Source organism: Panthera onca, chromosome F2 (assembly GCF_046562875.1).
Source record: "Panthera onca isolate mPanOnc1 chromosome F2, mPanOnc1 haplotype 2, whole genome shotgun sequence".
Lineage (NCBI taxonomy): Eukaryota > Metazoa > Chordata > Mammalia > Carnivora > Felidae > Panthera > Panthera onca.
This window is the reverse complement of record NC_138356.1, coordinates 47,558,380-47,577,389: the sequence shown is the minus strand read 5'-3', so window position 1 is coordinate 47,577,389 and position 19,010 is coordinate 47,558,380. Positions and strand designations below refer to the sequence as shown.

Sequence of the window (19,010 nt, the reverse complement as noted above, 5' to 3'; positions counted from 1 at the left end):
GTGATTGACCCACATGGAGGAAACCCACTAACTCCGTGTCTCAACCTTTCTCTCTGTCCTTCTCTCCTTCTTGCTCCTCCCCTCCCACACCTGTTTCCCCTTCCCCATTCTAAGCTCCTAGGAGAAAAATATGATTGGCCTAGGTTGGATGAGGGGTTCAGCTTGCGGCAGGCAGCGTGCAGGAGAAATAGCTACCACTCCCTGCACCAATCCCACTGCCACCAATTTAGAAGGACAAGGTTTATAATCCAATAGGTGTCCACTACAACAGGGTATGGTGAGTTTGTGGGATTCTTCTCCTGGCTAAACACATACACACACATGCACCACGGGTTCAAAGCAAAGCATTGAATCTTACTCCTTTTACTGCTTTCTATTCCTAGCTCAGTGGCCTAGATGTTAGTGAAAGGAATCTATGTGGTAAACTGAATATGTATTTGTTGTATGATTGACTGTAAAATGAACAGACCCTGCTTCCAGGGCAAAACACACATATTTGGGTATATATGTATACACACATACATACAACATATATGCATGCGTGTGCGTGCACACACACACACACACACACACATGCACACACTGAATGAGTTATGTCCCTCAGGATTCAATCAGAAGAAATTAGTTTAGGATACTTTAGCCAGAAACAGATTTCAGTGGAAACATATGGACAGCTAACAGAATCAAGAAGAAATCCAAATATTCAGGCTCAGGAGGGACAGGAACTGAGACTGCTCTCAGGTTCTGAGTCAGCAGAAATGAGTTAATGGTCTGCTCAGGGTGCTGGCACACCGTTTTCTGCCCCTTAGCCCAAGATTCAGATCCCAGAGAAGGCATCTAACTGGCCTACCTCTGGACAGATGGCCTCCTGCCTGCTTGCTCTAGCACTTTGACTGATAGACCCACCAAATGGCATCCACTGGGACAAGGGTAGGGGTCCCCACGGCAACAGTGGGAAGAGGGGTACGGTCCAGATAGGCAAAGACAACAGAGGTCACTGCCAGAGCCCTTCGTACTATCTTGGCAGCGATGCCTCTGGGGAGGCGCAAGTGGAAAATGAGCCGGCTGCTGCCTAATCCATTCATTTGGTCTGCCAGAAAGTCTCTGGAAAGCCTCCTCCTGCCTCAGCACCTAGCTGGGACTCCATCCAGGAATGTCACCTGACTATGCTCCCTTTTCTCCAACCTTCTTAAACAGAGTAGATCTGGGTAGGAGTCTGGACCAACACAGCTTTGGTGGAGTTTGACTCATCCCTAAACATTCTGGGGGCACTTTCTAAATTATGAAAACCAAAAGAAACAGCAATGAGGGGAAGAAGGGGGCCCTTTCCCTGGGGCGGCACGGGAAAACTTGAGCTGGTATTGAGATAAAGCTTTGGATAATTTAAACTGTTATCCAACTGCAGGATCTGGGGCAAATCCTCAAAAGTGTATGGAACTAGCAGATGTCCTTGAGAGAGCCTCTCCAGTCTTCTAGATACGGAGTTTTCCAGCCAGGTGATTTTATCTCATAGGTAGGGAAGCTGAAGTCTATTAATTTCCAGATCGTGGTTTATTGGACTGAAGTGACTGGCCCAGCCTCAGTCTGCCCACAGCTGTTCTAGAACATGGAATACAGTGCCTGGGAAGAGCTCCATCTCAAACTGAAGTCAGACCCCTTCAAGGCAACCTGAGTGCAGAATCCCTTCTATTTAAAAAAAAAAAAAAAAACTCCTGCCTCTGTGGAGTCTTTCCAAAACATTGGATCTGGTTTGCATAGAGACTCTCTTTGTTTTCTTACTCGTATTTCCCTAATTTATGTAATGTTCAAGTAAATCACTTCCATTACAAGGGGCATAAATAGGTCTGGTGACAAATACAACTGAGCCCTGGCATGCTTGCCCTCAACTGAGAGGGCCAGAGCCTCTTGGAAAGGAGCCCCCAGCTGTGATGGGCTTCCTGCCTGTTACACAGAAATACTGACAACAGTTGATTCCAGTTGGTAGGTTTATGGATTATTTTTTTAGGTACTATTTTATAGTTTCTAAAATTTTTGTGGGCTTATATTATTTCTTATAACCAAAGAAATATAGGTCTTTATTTTATTTTTATTTTGAGAGAGAGAGAGAGAGTGCACGAGCCGGAGAGAGGGGCACAGAGGGAGAGAGAATCTTAAGCCAACTAAGCCACCCAGACACCCCAAGAAATACAGGTTTTTAAAGGCTTGTTTACACATTCTTCACCCTCCATATTTTTCAATATTTGTTAGGAATATAACAGAGATCATCTTCAAGGATTTTGTGGCTAAAGAGATAAAGATCTTAAAAAAGATAAAAACATCAGGGCATCTGGGTTGCTCACCTAATTCAAAGTTGGAGTCTTGATTTCAACTCAGGTCATAATCTCACGGTTCGTGAGATGGACCCCATATTGGGCTCTGCTCTGACAGCAAAGAGCCTGCTTCGGATTCTCTCTCTCCCTCTCTCTCTGCTCCTCCCTGTGCTCGCTCGCTCTCTATCAAAATAAATGAACTTTTTTTTGTAAAAAAGGAAAAAAATATCTTTTTTTTTTTTTAACATTTTATTTATTTTTGAGACAGGGAGAGACAGAGCATGAACAGGGGAGGGTCAGAGAGAGGGAGACACAGAATCGGAAACAGGCTCCAGGCTCCGAGCTGTCAGCACAGAGCCCGACGCGGGGCTCGAACTCACAGACCGCGAGATCATGACCTGAGCCGAAGTGGGCCGCTTAACCGACTGAGCCACCCAGGCGCCCCAAAATATCTTTTTTTTTTTAAATGGTAAATAGAAGAGAGGTTTCATAGATTTGTGGAGGACATTAGGGTTTACCCTACTTTAAGCAAGCCCCTCTATATAAATGGTAATTGAGGTGAGAACCAACCATTATAAAACCCCCTTAAATGGGCCAATGAAGATAGTATTTTTTAAAGTTACCTTATATAGCATCATATATTTTTTACTTCCTAATTTTTTTACCACAAAGTTATGGAATTCATTTCAGTAATCACTGTGGAACGAAAGAATACAATAATCACTCATAATCTTGACCACCTAACTGTTGGCATTTTTGTTACAAGTTATTTTCTGCTGTAGAACTTCAAGCCATTTAATAAGTCTTGGCCTATTTTTAGCCTCAGAACAACATGCAAAACAGGCCAGGGAGATGTTCTTGTTCTCATAAGTGAGGCGTGGCGTCCACTTCCGACTGCTCTCGGCCAGAGGTTTCTCCAGAGACAAGCTGGCTGTGTCACATGAGGGACACCTGTACCCTGGGGACCATTAGCACATTCCCCAGAGGTAAGTCAATTCTCACAAACTAGACTAAGATCACTAAGGGCCACGAGGAAAGATTCAAGTCACTTGTTTCAAAGATTTTTGTTTCTTTTTGTAAGTCCTTTGTTTCATCTCATCTCTCAGAAATTTTATATCGATTACTTTTAAGTTTTTGCACCTGAATTTGATGTAATCATGTGAAATATTTAATCTGCCATGTGGGATCCTTTTTATAATGACCCGAATACCCATGTAGCTAAAATTTAACATGAATTTTTTAAGTTGTTTACCTTTCTGTGGAAATACAAAGCAGTTGGAAATAGGCCAAATAGCCCCCCACCCAACCTCTTTAATTATAACAAAAACTCTGGAATTTTTTTTTTTTGTTCTATAACATTTTCTGAAACTATTGTCAAACCGCAGAATAATTATTTTCATTGGGATAACTTCCAGCACTTTTGTGTGTTTTAGCCCAGAGAATCCAAACAGAACCTTGTTTACTTTTTCCACACTTCAGGAACCAGAGTAAATTCAGTCCAAAGAACCCTAGGGGAAAGGGGGGGCGGGGGAAAGTAAAAGAAAAAAAGCCTATTCATTGTGCACAACTGAAATTAGCAAAAAAGGCTTTATTTACACTGGACATTATCATCCTAATTAAAAGGGCAAAGCAATACATCCATAATGATAGGTAATTGTCCTTGAGAGTACTATTAATGAGATTTGATCATTGAAAGCTTGCGTGGGGTCATTGAGATGTTAATGGAGTCAAATTCTTTGAGCAGCCCAATTTTTGCCGAAGGAGCATTCCCTTTGGGCAGAGTGCATTTTTCTGGGCATCCCCCTTGACAAAGCCTTGCCTGGGTTCAAAGTGGTACTGTTTTTTCTTGGGTGCTTTTCTCTTGGTTAGATTAGCTTCCGGGAGAAAGGCCGGCAGTGTTGCCCTGCTCTGGGTTGTGGCTGGTGGCTGCGGTCGGTCAGTCTGCCCAGGTGGGCAGCGGGCCAGCCAGCCTGCCTCTGTTTGCTGTTACACCTGCCATGCCCCTGTTCCCACCTGTTGGCTCCTAGTGTGGGACACTGCTTTTGGGCTCTGGTTTTCTACCTCAGTGAGCATTCAACAGTCTGTTTTGATGCCTTGCTATTAGAACCTGGTTTTACAAAGCGAGGGATGGACTTGCCTTTCTGGGAAGTCAAGGAAAATAGTGCGATTCAAGCTTCTGCTGGGACGTTACTTCTATTACTGTTGTAAATCAAGGCTGGTCTTCTCCCTTCCGTGCGATGTTAGACCATACGCAACTGCTGCTCGTTAACCATTTTTGATTCTAAAACGGTTAATTTTATGTGATTGAGGTTAATAGCTGAACTCCGTGGAGCACAACGAGGTGAATTATGGCAAAGGAAGAGAAAACTGACGTTTAAAACTAAAGTCACACTATGTGCTAGACATGATAACCCACTCATACCTCGAATTATTCCTAGAACGCAAGCTATGTGAGGGCAAGGGGCGTACTTGCCTTGTTCACAATCACCTCCCTGTTTCCAGAGATTTTCACTACGCGGTGGCATAAAATGGACTAGGACATCAATAACAGCTTGCAGGGTGCATGTGAATGTGAGCTCTCTTAGATACATGTGACATACAGGAAAAGTGATCAGCGAGGTGCCCCGCATATCTCCATACACATTAGGATGGAGAAATTGACACTCAGAGAGGAAATAATGTGCCCGAGGATAAACCGCTCAGCAGTGAAGGCGAATTCGAGCCTTTTGGTTAAATCCCAAGTCCACGTTATTTCCATCATGCTCATGCAGTTGTATTTCATCGAAGTTCCAATCTTGTAGCTCTTTCTGTTCTGCTCCCCACAGTCCTCCAGCCTCCATCCCTGAGTCTTAATCATGTTACCAGTGAAGTCTCTGGCTCTACCGTGGGTTTACTGTGTGACCTTGGAGAAGTTATCTTCCCTCTCTGAACCTTAGTTTCTTTATCTGTGTAAAAGGGAAGTAATAATGCTGACCTCACTGGGTAGTTACAGGATTTAAAATGAGGGTGTTTGTGAGAGACTTGGCTCACTTTAAAATTTTAATAAATAGCGATTCTCCGCCCTCCTCCTAGGGATTAGAGAAAGCAAATTCACTTTGCTTAAATGCATATAAAAAGGTTTCAGACAGTTTCTCAACAATGAGGATCTTTGTCAGTGAATATGCAAACCTGAAATAAAGAAAGTTAAGAAACCTTGGCTAGCAGTATCCCTATCTGTCCTTATGATCAGCCTCATCAAGAAAGCTTTCCTCCTTAGAAAAAAGCAGAGGCTCCAATTTGAGACACTCAGTCTCTGATGGAAGTGAATCCCCTCCTTCCCTGACTCCAGCCCATGCTGGGCACCAAAGGATCTTAGAGTGGAAAGCCCTCCCTCCCGGTGTTCCCTTTGTCATTAGCATATGGGCCAAAACTTGAAAGGTTGAGGGGGTGGGGAAAGGGGGATGGGGAAAGACAGTGTTGCAGTTCAGTCTTTCTGCGTGCTATGAAATGTGCAAAAAAGAAGACAACTCATAAAAATTCACAGGTTTCAGAATTCAAAGCAAGACCACTAGTGTGTTACTGTGATCACTTTAATGACGTCGTCAGATCCCAGGTAAATTGACCACAGGTACAACTCGCCGAGACATTAAATGTTCATAGCACACACTTTGTGCTTACATGACAAATGTAAGAAACAGTTTCAGCTATTTTTCCATTTGTAATTGTTTTCTCTGGACCCTGATGCTTTGGTCATTGTTCATCATGGCTCATCAAAGAGCTTTTATTAACTCAAGTCTTCAGGTTAATTCTGCCTTAGAAAAGGAGTTGGATTTCAACGTGCTGCCTTGAGTCTAGGGATTGGCCTGATCCTGTGCCTCTCCTTACTGCAAGATGCTTGGGGACGCCCGCGAGGGCCCTGCATCGTGTTGCCCAGGGGCACACATTCCGTTTTCCCTCTCATGTAACCCAAGGCAAACATCTCAAATGGACCATTTAACCCCACTCCCCACTTTCCTTCACCTCCGTTTGATCTCAGCCTTTAAAAAAAAAATGGACTCATTCAAATTGACATATTCAAACTGACAAAATGCAGTTTTCTGTAACTACCCCTGAAAACACCATAGGGATGGTCTTTATCATTGTGCAGGATCAAAAGGAGAAGCAAAGTGATTCAAACAACTGTTTGTTTATGTCATGCAGGAGGGAGTGGGGGGCAGTCTTGAGAGATGGCATTCTGTTTCCTTCCCACTTCTTTCCTCTGGTCCTGTACATTAGCCCATGCCCTCGGGGCCAGCAGGCCAATTTTCTTCTGTTGGGAGAGACTGCCTGCCCTTCATTTGGCCCACACTTTCCTTTTTTTTCTTTTAATTTATTTATTTATTTTTTTTAAATAACTGACTGTCTAGATCTCAGCCTGATTTTCGCTTTGAGGCCAGATGGTTAGTCTGGGACCCTTAGGCCTTTGCATGCCAAGAGAGGGAAAGTCTAAGGCTGAGATACGTGTGGATGTCGGATAGGTCTGCTGATACCTTTCTGGATTAGACAAACACAAGCCAGTTTACTTGCAAAAGCTTGTGTTTGCTCTAGCACTTACCTTCTTTAACTTAATGTCATGTTTATATGAAATACCTGGAAGCAGTTACATGCTATGTGAATGGTTCTTTTATTTATTATTATTATTATTATTATTATTATTATTATTATTATTATTATTTTAAGTAGGCTCCACACAGGGCTGTAACCCACCACCCTGAGACGGAGACCTGAGCTGAGATCAAGAGTCAGATGCTTAACCTACTGAGCCACCCACGCACCCAAGTAGTTCTTAATTCACAGAAAGAATTCAGGACACCAGCAGCCATTCTGGCTTTGCTTTTCTAAGATGCCCCAACCCTGTTCCACTGTCACCAGTTGGGTTATTAACTAGAGTGTTGGCATTCCAAGAGGCAAGAATATATCAAATACAGGCAAAGCGAGTGCTTTTCAACCTTCACTACGCACTGCATTCCCCTGGGTGATTAAAAAAAATGCAGTTGTCCAAGCTTTACCCTAGAGATTCTGATTCAACGTTTTTAAACGTTCTTCGGGTGATTTTAATGAGCAGCCAGGGTTTAGAACCCTTGGGCAAGGCTCTCTCTTTTCCCAGAAATATCCAGAATTATTTTATAAGGATCTATCAAATGAATTTGTGGTTTGGTGGTCTCTAACTACTGAAACTAGAGCTATATGATTGTGCCTTATGTAATTAACTCTTCTATCATTAAGACTAGTGGATACTCTAGACTCCAGTCTTTTCAGATGGAAGACGGAGGTTTGTTTATAGGACTCCAAACAGTACTTGGTAGCACCAAATCTTTTCTTTTTTTAATTTTTTTAATGTTTTTATTTATTTTTGAGACAGAGAGAGACAGAGCATGAGCAGGGGAGGGGCAGAGAGAGAGGGAGACACAGAATCCGAAGCAGGCTCCAGCCTCTCAGCTGTCAGCACAGAGCCTGACGTGGGGCTCGAACTCACGGACTGTGAGATCATGACCTGAGCCGAAGTCGGACACTCAACCGACTGAGCCATCCAGGCGCCCGGGTATCCCCAAATCTTAAAGCTGACTCCCTCAAAAGGCTGGTTATGTGGGGTGGTGAAAAAAAAAAAAGAAGGAAAGAAAGGACTTAATGGAACCTAGCCTCTTGTGACATTGGATAGATTCCTTAAAGATTCTGCCTCAGTTTCCTTATCTATAAAATGGAGTCAATAAGAGTAGCTGTATTACAATTTTTGAGATTAAATGAGTTAATCCACATAAAGTACTTTGAATACTTTTTGGCTATAGCAAGCGCTCAGTCAATAACTGTTGTTATTATAACTCCAAGACTCCTTCCTTTGACCCAAGCTCATTTGACTGCAACTAAAATCCTCTCCCTGCCTTCAGGTTCTACTCTCTCATTAGCTGAATGAAATTCATATCAAGAAGGAGAGCAAGCCTAGCTGGAATTGTGAAGGCATGTCTGTTGCTGGAACCCTGTGAGAAAATATTACTTAAAAGGGACAAAGTCTAGGGGCGCCTGGGTGGCTTAGTTGGTTAAGCATATGACTCTTGATGTTGGCTCAGGTTACGATATCATGGTTTGTGACATCAAGCCCCTTGTTGGGCTCTGTGCTGATAGCACTGGGCCTGCTTGGAATTCTCTCTCTCTCTTTCTGCTCTTCCTCTATTCATGCTGCGCTCTCTCTCTCTCTCTCTCTCTCTCTCTCTCAAAATTAATAAACTTTCAAAAGGGGGGGCAAAGTCTACATCTTTGAGAGTAGTCATGCCCCTACACAGAATAGTAGGGGCTGACATAAGCTGTTTGCTCAATAGGGAGACCAACTTAGGGATTCCCATCAGAGCAGCGTCCTGAAATTTTGATTTTGTTCTAGGAAGGCTCCTCAAATACAAGCTGATGCGGTGGGTCAGAGGCCCCAGGTAGTGGACAGGACACTTGGTTTCCAGTCTTGCCTTTGTGTTGACCAAACCATCAGCTTTTAAAGCGTCAGTCTCTGTGGCCATTGTAAAGGATGAGTAGGGGTCTGAGGGCTCTATCCATAGCAAAAAGTCTGTTTAAATCCAAAAGTCTGTTTGTAGGTGGCTTTTAGTCAGTCGAGCTAATTGTTTGTCTATTTTGCTGATTCTTTTCAAAGAACCAGCTTTTAGTTTCATTGATTTCTTTCCTATGGTTTTTCTAGTCTCTATTTCCTTAAATTTTCACTTTAATTAGTTAATTAATTAATTATTATTTGGGGGTGCCCGGGTGGCTTAGTTGGTTAAGCGCCTGGCTTGGGCTCAGGTCATAATCTCACAATTCGTGGGTTCGAGCCCAGCATCGGACTCTGCATGGACAGCTCAGAGCTGGAGCCTGCTTCAAATTCTGTGTCTCCTTCTCTCTGCTCCTGCCCTGCTCATGCTCTGTCTCTGTCTCTCAAAAATAAAAATAAAAGAAAGTTTAAAAATAATGATTTTTATTTATTTTTTATTTTATTTTATTTTTTATTTTAGAGAAGTCTGTGCCTTTATTGGTGGAACAGCCTGTGGGGTGCCTAGGTGGCTCAGTCAGGTAATTGTCCGACTCTTGGTTTTGGCTCAGGTCATGATTTCATGGTTTGTGAGTTGGAGCCCCACATCGGGCTCCATGCTGACAGTGCAGAGCCTGCTTGGGATTCTCTCTCTCCCACTCTCTCTGCCCCTCCCCCTCTTGATCTCTCTGTCTCTCTCTCAAAATAAATGAAATTAAGAAGATAGAAAAAATTTATTGGTGAAACAGGCTACTTGAGAGGGATAAAGCTGAGAAGTAGGTGGCCCCGACGACAGGTCGGCCAGGCTTCACAGGCTTGTGGGTGATGGAGAACTCATCCGTGTAGTGGCCAATCGTCTGGGACTTGATTTCTACCTAGTTGAAGATCTTGCCATTGTAGACATCCACCATGCTGCCCACCATCTTGGGCAGGATGGAACGTGCTTCTTAACCACCTCCAGCTTCCCTATGTGGGAAGCCTCTTTCTTGACCTTGCACAGGAGCTTCAGTAGGGAGTGCTGCGTCCTCCACAGACCTGGGCTGAGCCTCGTGTCTTTTGGGCACCGCATCAACTGCTTGTAGGACGTGTCCAGCAGCTGGTTCAGGTCTGCCCGGGTAGGTGAGCTTGCGGAAGGTGTGCTTCTCCTGCTCCATCTTGTGCCATCTTGTCGGCTCTTCCTAAATTCCCATTTTAATCACCATTTCCCTCCTTCTGCTCATTTTAGGTTTAGTTTATTCCTTTTGCAGTATCTCAGGATGGAAGATCAGGTTATTGGTTTGAGATCTTTCTCCTTAATATAAGCAGCCACAGCTATGAATTTCCCTCTAAGCACCGCGATAGCTGAGTTCTGTACATTTTGATACGTTGTGTGCTCATTTTCATTCACCTCAAATTATTTTTTTTAAGTTTTACTTATTTAAGTAATCTCTGCACCTGTCGTGGGGCTGGAACTCACGACTCCGAGATGAAGAGTTGCACGCTCCTCCAACGGAGCCAGCCAGGCACCCCACCTGAAAGCATTTTTTTGATTTCCCTTTTGATTTCTTCTTTGATCCATTGGTTATATAGAAGTGTAGTGTTTAATTTCCACATGTTTGTGAGTTTCCCCAATTTTTTCCTGCTATTGATTTCTAATTTCATTCCATCGTGATCAGAGAACATACTTTGTGTTGTTTCTCTCCTTTTTAATTTATTGAGATTCGTTTTGTGGCTCCCATAAGAAAACACCATAGACTGGGTAGATTGAACTACAGAAATTTCTTTTCTCACCATTCTGGAAGCTGCGAAGTCCAAGGTCAAAGTGCCAGCCCATTTGGCTTTGGTGAGAGCCCTCTTGCAGACTGTTGCCTTTTCACTGTGTCCTCAAATGGGGAAGAGAGAGAGACAGTCAGTGAGCTCTCTGGTGCTTCCTCTTTATAAGGACACTTGTTCCATCAGTCACTTGAAGTCTATAGTCAACTTTCAAAGAATACTTCAGCTGTGTGGGGCGTACAGCAGTTCGGCTTGTAAGGATTGTTACGTCTATGAAGCTATCCTTGTAAAACAAATAAATAATGACATTAGCATTATACTTTTTAAAAATGGACAAGTAGGGGCCTGGAGCAGTGAGGAAGCCAGGATCCCAGTGAACGAGCCTGAGCAGGGCCAGCAGTCAAGTGTTTTAAATGCACCCAGTGTTACCTTTCCATCAAACTAAACTGCCTCCCTTATGGACCAGTGAGGAGGTAGCAGATGTTCACATTGTGTGTGTGCACGCGTGTGTGACAGAGAGGGACAGACAGACATGGAGAGAAAGTGCACGAGCAATTGCAATGTTAAATTTCTGTTTATCCTGGAGCTATAGTCAGGTTTAATCATTCTTGGAATTCTGGTACATGAACAGGGTGTAGTTTGGGTCTCATTATTTACACAACATTCTCCTCTCCCTCTTGCCTGAGGGGGAAAGGGGCTTTCTCTAGAGGCAGCGGAGACCTCCCCACCTTATCTTTCCTAGCCGAAAACCCACAAGCATGCCTGCTGCCTTCACAGGACTGTGTTTCAAATGTGCACGGGGGTGTCAGACTGATCATTAATAAGACAGAGAAGTTGCACACAGCTTCTCTCTTCTTTGCTTCCTGCCTTCCCTCATTCTCACCTGGCTGTCGACATAGTAGACATTCAATCAATATTTATTGATTTGGTTTTGTAATGAGGCCAGGCTAAGTTATACTGTAGTTAATGAACTAGTGACTTCAGGGAGAGGTGGATTTGACAGAGAGCCCTGCAGACTCCTGGAGTCTCTCTGAGAAGAACGGTAGATGAAGACTGAGGAAGGAAATAAGAGGCAGCGCGGCAGCACAGCGAGAGGGGGGACACCCGGACGCTGGTCCTGCTGCTGAGGCTCATCACGTCTTAGGGGGAGCCACAGCCTCTGTCTCTCTGACTGTTCCCTGTCGGGGCTCAACGTAAAGGTCTCTAGGGTTTACTTCTCCTTTAACATTTTCTCTGCAAAATACTGCATTCCTTTGCTTCCTTGCTTTCATACTCCTACTCCGATTTAACATTTACAGAGCACATACTAAGTTCCAGGCACCAAGTAGACCGGAGGATGAGAGATGGGGACAGGGACGCAGAGATAAAAAGTGAACCGCTGCAGCCCTTGAACCCATCTTGTTGGCTGGAGAGAGAGAATGGGAGACATCCACATGGAACACAGATAACTGGGCAGAATTCGGTTGATAGCTCTTGGGGTAACTCCCACATGCCTGCCTGTCCAGATGACGCTGGCCTCGGGAAGCTGGGGAACTGAGGCAAAGCTGGGGCGAAGCTGGGAGGTGGGAGGGCACAGTGGGATTCTCCTGAGTAATTATGTTTGAGGAGTGATAGATCATCTCTCACTTGGCCACTGGGGATCATTAGAAAGTAATGGACGTGATGGCTGTGTGTCTAGGTATTTGGGGTGGAGCACCTGGAGGTGTTTGTGCTATAGACTGTGTCCATCAAATCGGCTCCCCGTGTTCTCTGACATCAGTTGCTCTGACGAGCATGTGTTTCTCAGAGAGCAACAGAGCTCAGGTTGGCGTGGAAAGAGGCCCATGGATCTTCTTGGGCTATACCCCTGGAATAGTGTCAATGCAACCTGACCTGCTGAGCATATGGCATCACCTCGACTCAGCTTAGCCCTACAGCTGACGATGGCAGATCCCACGTGTGTGTCCAATAGAGCTTGCAACCAAGGCCAAAGCGCAAATAAAATAAAATAAAATAAATAATTAAAGAAATCCCAAGGGACTGTGAGCCTGACTAATCTTGCTGTCGTGCACAGGAGCAGTCCATAGCATCCACTTTTGGGCTATTGGATGACAGGACTCCAGTAATACATTCACTACACCTGTCTTCACATGGGGCCAAAGAAGGAGAAATCCCACCTAGATCCGTGCACGCAGCCAGAAAGAGAGGCGAGGTGGGGGTAATTAAAATTCCACAATGGCAGTAAAAATGGCAGCACAACTCAAATGATTGCTTACCGTGGGCCAGGCTCTGTGTTAAGCGCTTTCTATACGTTATCTTACTTGGTTCTCAATCCCGTGAGATAGGTAGCATTGTTGTCCCCATTTTTAGTGACGGGGAAAGCAAGTCTTAGAGAATTCAAGCAAACAGCACAATAATTAAAATCCAGACGGGGTGGGGCGCCTGGGTGGCTCAGTCGGCTGAGCATCCGACTTCAGCTCAGGTCATAATCTCACAGTTCGTGAGTTCGAGCCCCGCGTCGGGCTCTGTGCTGACAGCTCGGAGCCTGGAGCCTGTTTCGGATTCTGTGACTCCCTCTCTCTCTCTGCCCCTCCCCCGCTCATGTTCTGTCTCTCTCTCTCTGTCAAAAATAAATTAAAAATTAAAAAAAAAAAAATCCAGACGGGGTAACTCCTAACGACTCAATCTTAACCATTACCTGGTGTTGCACTTCCAATGGGGTCTCTTTTACCATAAGCGAAAACGAAGCATCAGAACACACACCCTGGAACATCTTTCTTTTCCCATGGCTTGAGTTTTGATCTGAGTGTTTTTGTGTTTCCGGGGCGTTTTTGTTGGGTGCGTGGTTTCACCGTTGTAAGCTACCACAAATCCTTGTTGGCAGTAGGCACATCTCAAAGCACAATGAACTAAAAAGGCGGCAGAACACACACAGAGATCACGGAAATCGGCTCCAGCCTCTGTCTGGTTATCACTGCTTTGGGGTGGGGGCTGGGGGTGTTGTCTCCGTGGCTGCCAGACAGAAGGTTATTTGAACTTGGCTGGCTCTGAGAGCCAACAGAGTGAACTTGGAGAGAAAGATAAACATACAACAACGGTTCAAAGCTTCAGGTGTTATGATTGCTAATTGAGAAAGGCTCTAAATAATACCTGCTGGTGTGTAGGAATTTCACTCCCAGGGATTAGTGGCTCAGGTAACACTGGGATTCTGTTCCTTCAGATTCGCCCTTAAAGAAAATTAAAAATGTGGTGTCGCAGTCAATCAGGAGTGGGTATGCCTCGGGGTAACCCAGGGAAGCTAAACAGCACGTTCACCTTTGAACTCCTTCGGTTGGACTCTTCACACACACAGTCTCTTTCTCTCTCTCTCTCTCTCTCTCTCTCTCTCTCTCTCTCACACACACACACACACACACATTCCTACACACACTCTCTCTCTCTCTCTCTCTCTCTCTCTCTCTCTCTCTCACCTGCACAACATACTTCTGGCAAAGCCACTGCAGCTGTACTAACCTGCCCAAGTTCCTTTCTGGGCCCAGCCCAGTCAGCATTTTCCCAGGCCCAGGCTCACTTTAGCCGCCCTGCTTGTATTCCCTCAGAGCAGGGCCACACGGTCCCTGACCCCAAATCACATATGTGTGAGGATTGGAAGTTGCCGAAGTAGGAGAGGGTGTGCCGAGCCGGTGGAAGCCGGGGTCCCCTCCGCTGACCTCCTCAAGGGGACCACCCAGCATCGCAAGCCCCATTCCGGCTTCCTCCTCTTCCAGAGACAGCTTGGGGTGGGGGACTGGGTTTGGGGAGACACGCAGCCTGGGTCGAGTCCCCGTTGTGAGGCCTTGGACAACTCCGTAAAGTCTGAGTCCCGATTCCCTCAGCTGTAACATAGAGTGAGCATGTCACAGAGTCGTGGCGAGTATCAAATCCCATGCTTGGTCCCGACGTGCTATCCCAGCGGGGGCTCTTAGCAGCGACTCTTCTGGCGGATGAGTTGTAAAATGTCTCTCGTACTCACTCCTGACTCACACTGGCAAACTTCCCTGCCAGATGAGTCAGCTCTATGTTAACATTACTTCAAAAATTAAAAAAAACCACACGAGGCGCCAATACGCTACCCAGATTACCGTCACAAGAGAGCATCTTTGTGCTGTTTCTAACAAATGAAAGCATGAGGAGAGAACACTTTAAAAACCTTTGTTTTCGTGTGTAAAAATTTCAAGAGTAAGCTTACATGTCGAGTGACACAGGCTGCCATCGTCACGTGTGACTTTGAAGGCTCAGAAACAGTGCCCTCTTCCCTCCCGGGAGGCTCAGTTCTTCCGGGAAGTGTTTAATGGGGCTAATTAAGTACTAATGTTGATAAGCAAAATGTGACGTACCACAGTGGTCCAGGAGGAGAAAACAGCAGAGAGAGGGAAGCTGCAGATACTGAATATAAAATACCTCTTTTCAGAATTTTTCTGAACACGGTGCCATTAAATACCTTCCCAGTGGCGAAGATGATTGTAGATACCACTTCTTCACACCTGCTCGGTCCCGGGCACAATTTGGCATCTAAGAGACTTTGTCTTTCTTCTGCCTTGTAGCACTTACCACAACTGTAGTGACGTCAGTGTTTGTTAGAGTCGATTGAATGCTGATCTCTCTCACTAGAGGACAAGCTCCAGGAAGGGACCGGCGGGTCTGTGCTGTTCCCTGTTCTACTGCCCATGTCTAGCGGGGTGTCTGGCCCATGGCAATGCTTAGTAAATGCTCTCTGAATGAATGGATGAGCTATAGTCCTTGCAGGAAAGTAGCAAGGTAGGCATTATGATCTCCATTTTACAGATAAGGAAATGAGTGCTTTAAAAAGTTAAGTGACTCTCCGAGGAGATACTGCTTTGTGTGCTGGGAACCCAATCAAAGTCTGTTGATTCCAAACACATTTGCTCTCTTGCCTACTAAAGTAACTATTTATTTTATTATATATCTTTTTTTATTTTAGAAGGCGTGAGTGGTGAAGAGGGGCAGAGGGAGAGAGAAAGAGAAGGAATCCCAAGCACGTTTCATGTTCAGTTTGGATCCCAACGTGGGGCTCGATCCCAAGACCTGGGATCATGACCTGAGCCAAAATCAAGAGTTAGACGCCCAACCATCTGAGCCACCCAGGAGCCCCTGAAGTGACTATTTAAATGAGAGTCTCCTTTGAGTTGCCTTGGCTGGGTTGTGTAGACCCTGAAGAATATTTGACAATAAACATCTTCCTGGGTTTAGCTCCTTTCTCTGGCCCTTCATCTCCCTCATGGGTTATATGGCCTTACCTTTAGCTTCTCAACTCATTTACTCTTTCCCATCCTACTTTGTGCTGCCTGTGTTGTCAGCCCTTTTCTTTTTGCTTTGTGCAGAGGGTCCATCTCAAGACAGTCCTCATTTAGTCCTTCTTAGCCCTAGTCCCTTCCTCTTCCCCAGGATTCCCAGCCAGGAAGCTGCTCGAAGTAAATCTCACCACAGTTACCCCATGTGATGAACACCCACCTTGACTCCCTGGCTAGAGCCAACAAGAACCTCCTTATTGCCAAATCCAATAAACACTCCAGTGTTCTCACCCTTCTTGTACTTGAATCTGCATTTTCTACCAGTGCCTGCTCCTACTGGAAACCACTTGTGGTCCCCACTCCTACCCCTTCTCCTTGGCAGCCCTTCTTCCTCTAACTTCGTCGCAAATGGTGGTGTTTCAGGGTTCTCGTTTCATCCTCTGTAGTCTCCCTGGAGAACCTCATCTACTCCCCCGGGGCTTTGAAATCATCTTTATCCAGAGATTCTCAGTGTTAGTGGGCACGAGGGTAACCCGAAGGAGGCCGCAGATCATCCTGAGTGCTGATTTGGCAGGGCAGGACGCTGCGTTCAGATGATTCAGTGCAGGTTGAAACCACAGGATGAAACCCTGTGCTGTAGCTCAATTTCCCAACATCACGCTCTTCCAAGGTCTAGACGGTGTAGACGGCTTGATGTCTCCTTGGCTGTGGTAGTCATAGCAATGTGCTGCCCAGATCCCCCTTCAGGGAAGTACTTTCTGCCCCAGCTACAGGGGCTGCTGTTTGTATCCAGCTTTCAGCTGTCCACCCCTTCCAGCATTGCCTCAGCTGGAGAGACCCTCCTGGTCCAAGGTCACGCTGCTTCTCAGGCAGCCACATCCAGTCACTCATCAGTGTGGGATATGAAGCCTCTGCCATCTTGGCCCAACTTGGAATGGCTCTGAAAGGCCATGTTACTTCTTTTTTTTTTTTTAAGTTTATTTTTATTTATTTTGAGAGAGAGAGAGAGAGAGCAAGCAGGGGAGGGGCAGAGAGAGAGGGAGACAGAATCCCAAGCAGGCTCAGTTGCTGTCAGTGCAGAGCCCAATGGGGGGCTCAAACTCAGGAACCATTAGATCATGACCTGAGCCAAAATCAAGAGTCAGACGCTTAACCAACTGAGTCCCCCAGGTGCCCCATGGCCATCCTAGTTCTAAAGGGGCCCCGAGAGGTGAGCTGATGGGCCGGTTATCTAATGATGTGTAACAAACCACCCCAAAGTGTAATGGTTTAAGACAATGGCAACACTTACTTTGCACATGAATCTGCAGTCTGGGCTGGTCTCCATGTTGAAGAAGGGACAAAACGATTATTCGTCTCTGCTCCACCCAGCGTTTTCTGGGGTAGCTTGGAGGTTGGGGCCAGGCGCATTTAAAAGCTCGCTCACTCACTCATGGGTCTGGCACCTGGACTGGGCATGCTCAAACTGCAGACAGCTAGACTGCTGGCCTCCTCAGACTTCTCTCTCTACCTATTACATGATTTCTCTACATGCTTTTTCCAGCATGGAGATTTCAGGGAAACCAAACTTCTTACTTGTTGACTCAGGGCTCCTAAAATGCATGTGGTGAGAGAGGAAGCCAGGCAGAAGCCATATTGCCTTTTATACCTAGCCTTAGGAGTCATGCAGCATCACTCTGGTCAAGCAGTTTAAAAGTCCCCCCAAGTTCGAGAATATAGACTATAGACCCCACCTCTCCTTGGAGGAACTTCGAACTCACAGTAAGAATATGTGGGATGGGGCGCCTGGGTGGCTCGGTCGGTTAAGCAGCCGACTTCGGCTCAGGTCATGATCTCACGGTCCGTGGGTTCGAGCCCTGCGTCGGGCTCTGTGCTGACAGCTCAGAGCCTGGAGCCTGTTTCCGATTCTGTGTCTCCCTCTCTCTGTGACCCTCCCCCGTTCATGCTCTGTCTCTCTCTGTCTCAAAAATAAATAAACGTTAAAAAAAAAAAAAAAAAAGAATATGTGGGATGGGACACAGTTCGTGGGGCCATGTTTGGAAAATATACTCTGCCTCAGCCAAGGCAGTCATTAGGCCTGCCCTGCACCTGGATCTCTCCTTCTGCCTACTCCTGTTTCTTTCCCCTCCTTTCTGTGTTGCATTCAAGAGCACACCCTAAGAAATACCTTGTTCATCAAACTGGGTCTCAGAGCCTGTTTCCCAGGAACTGACCCTGCAAGACTGGCCGCCCAAAACCAACATGTCCAAGCAAAATCAGCATCTTTCCCTGGTGTATGCCACCCCATCTTCTCCTCCTCTCTGTGCTTTAGCTCAGTGAATGGCCCCGCCCCTGTCTAGCATCAGCCCCTTCCCTCAGGCACTCTCCATGTCTGCCTCTCTGGGACATCCTCTGGGACATCATTTGCACATGTCCATTTCTCTTCTTTCCCTGGCCTTGTCCAAGCCACCCCATCTCTCACTCCGATCTGCACAATAGTCCCATAACTAGTCCTCCGCGCCCACCCTTGCCTCCCTACAGCATCAACTCTTACTTGTTGCCAGAATGATCTAAGTCCCATATTTGAATATTTTATGTGATAACGCCCAGACTTCTTAACTTGCCCACAGCCCTCTTTGTAACCAGAACTTGCCTTCCTCTGAGTACCCATCTCTCATCCCTGACCATCACACTCACTCACTCTGAGTTTCTTTCAGTTCCTTTGTTATGTTATGAGCATGGTAAAAATCTCTCTACCCTTTCAGGGATGTTCCTCTTGGTGGATGGGACGGTTCTTCTCCCACATCGCAGACCATCCTATGTATTTACGTTTCAGATTTTGGTCCAAATTTCAATTCCTCTGAAAGCCCTCCCTGACCCCTAGACTGGGTGAGGGGCCCTGACCTGAGCTCCGGAAGTGCCCCTCCCACCATTGCACAGCCACGCTTCATGGAAATCACATTGTGACCACCTTTCCTGGAGGTTGGAAGTTCCACCAGGGCAGTGACATTGCCACCTGGTTCACCAATGTAGCCAAGACACTTAGCCCAGTGTGTGGCACACAGGGGGCACTCAGGCTGCCATGTACCATAGAGCAGGTTGTGCACTGGTCAACTCCAAGGAGCAACAGATACATAACCTGTGCTGTGGACACATCCCCTAGGATTATGCAGTACC

The 19,010-nt window shown here is 45.9% G+C and overlaps 1 pseudogene; it reads right to left on the bottom strand.

The window, feature by feature from the left end:
* Nucleotides 1–9,582: 9,582 nt before the first annotated feature.
* Nucleotides 9,583–10,287, bottom strand: LOC132664363 (small ribosomal subunit protein uS19 pseudogene; annotated as a pseudogene).
* Between the last annotated feature and the right edge of the window lie 8,723 nt (nt 10,288–19,010).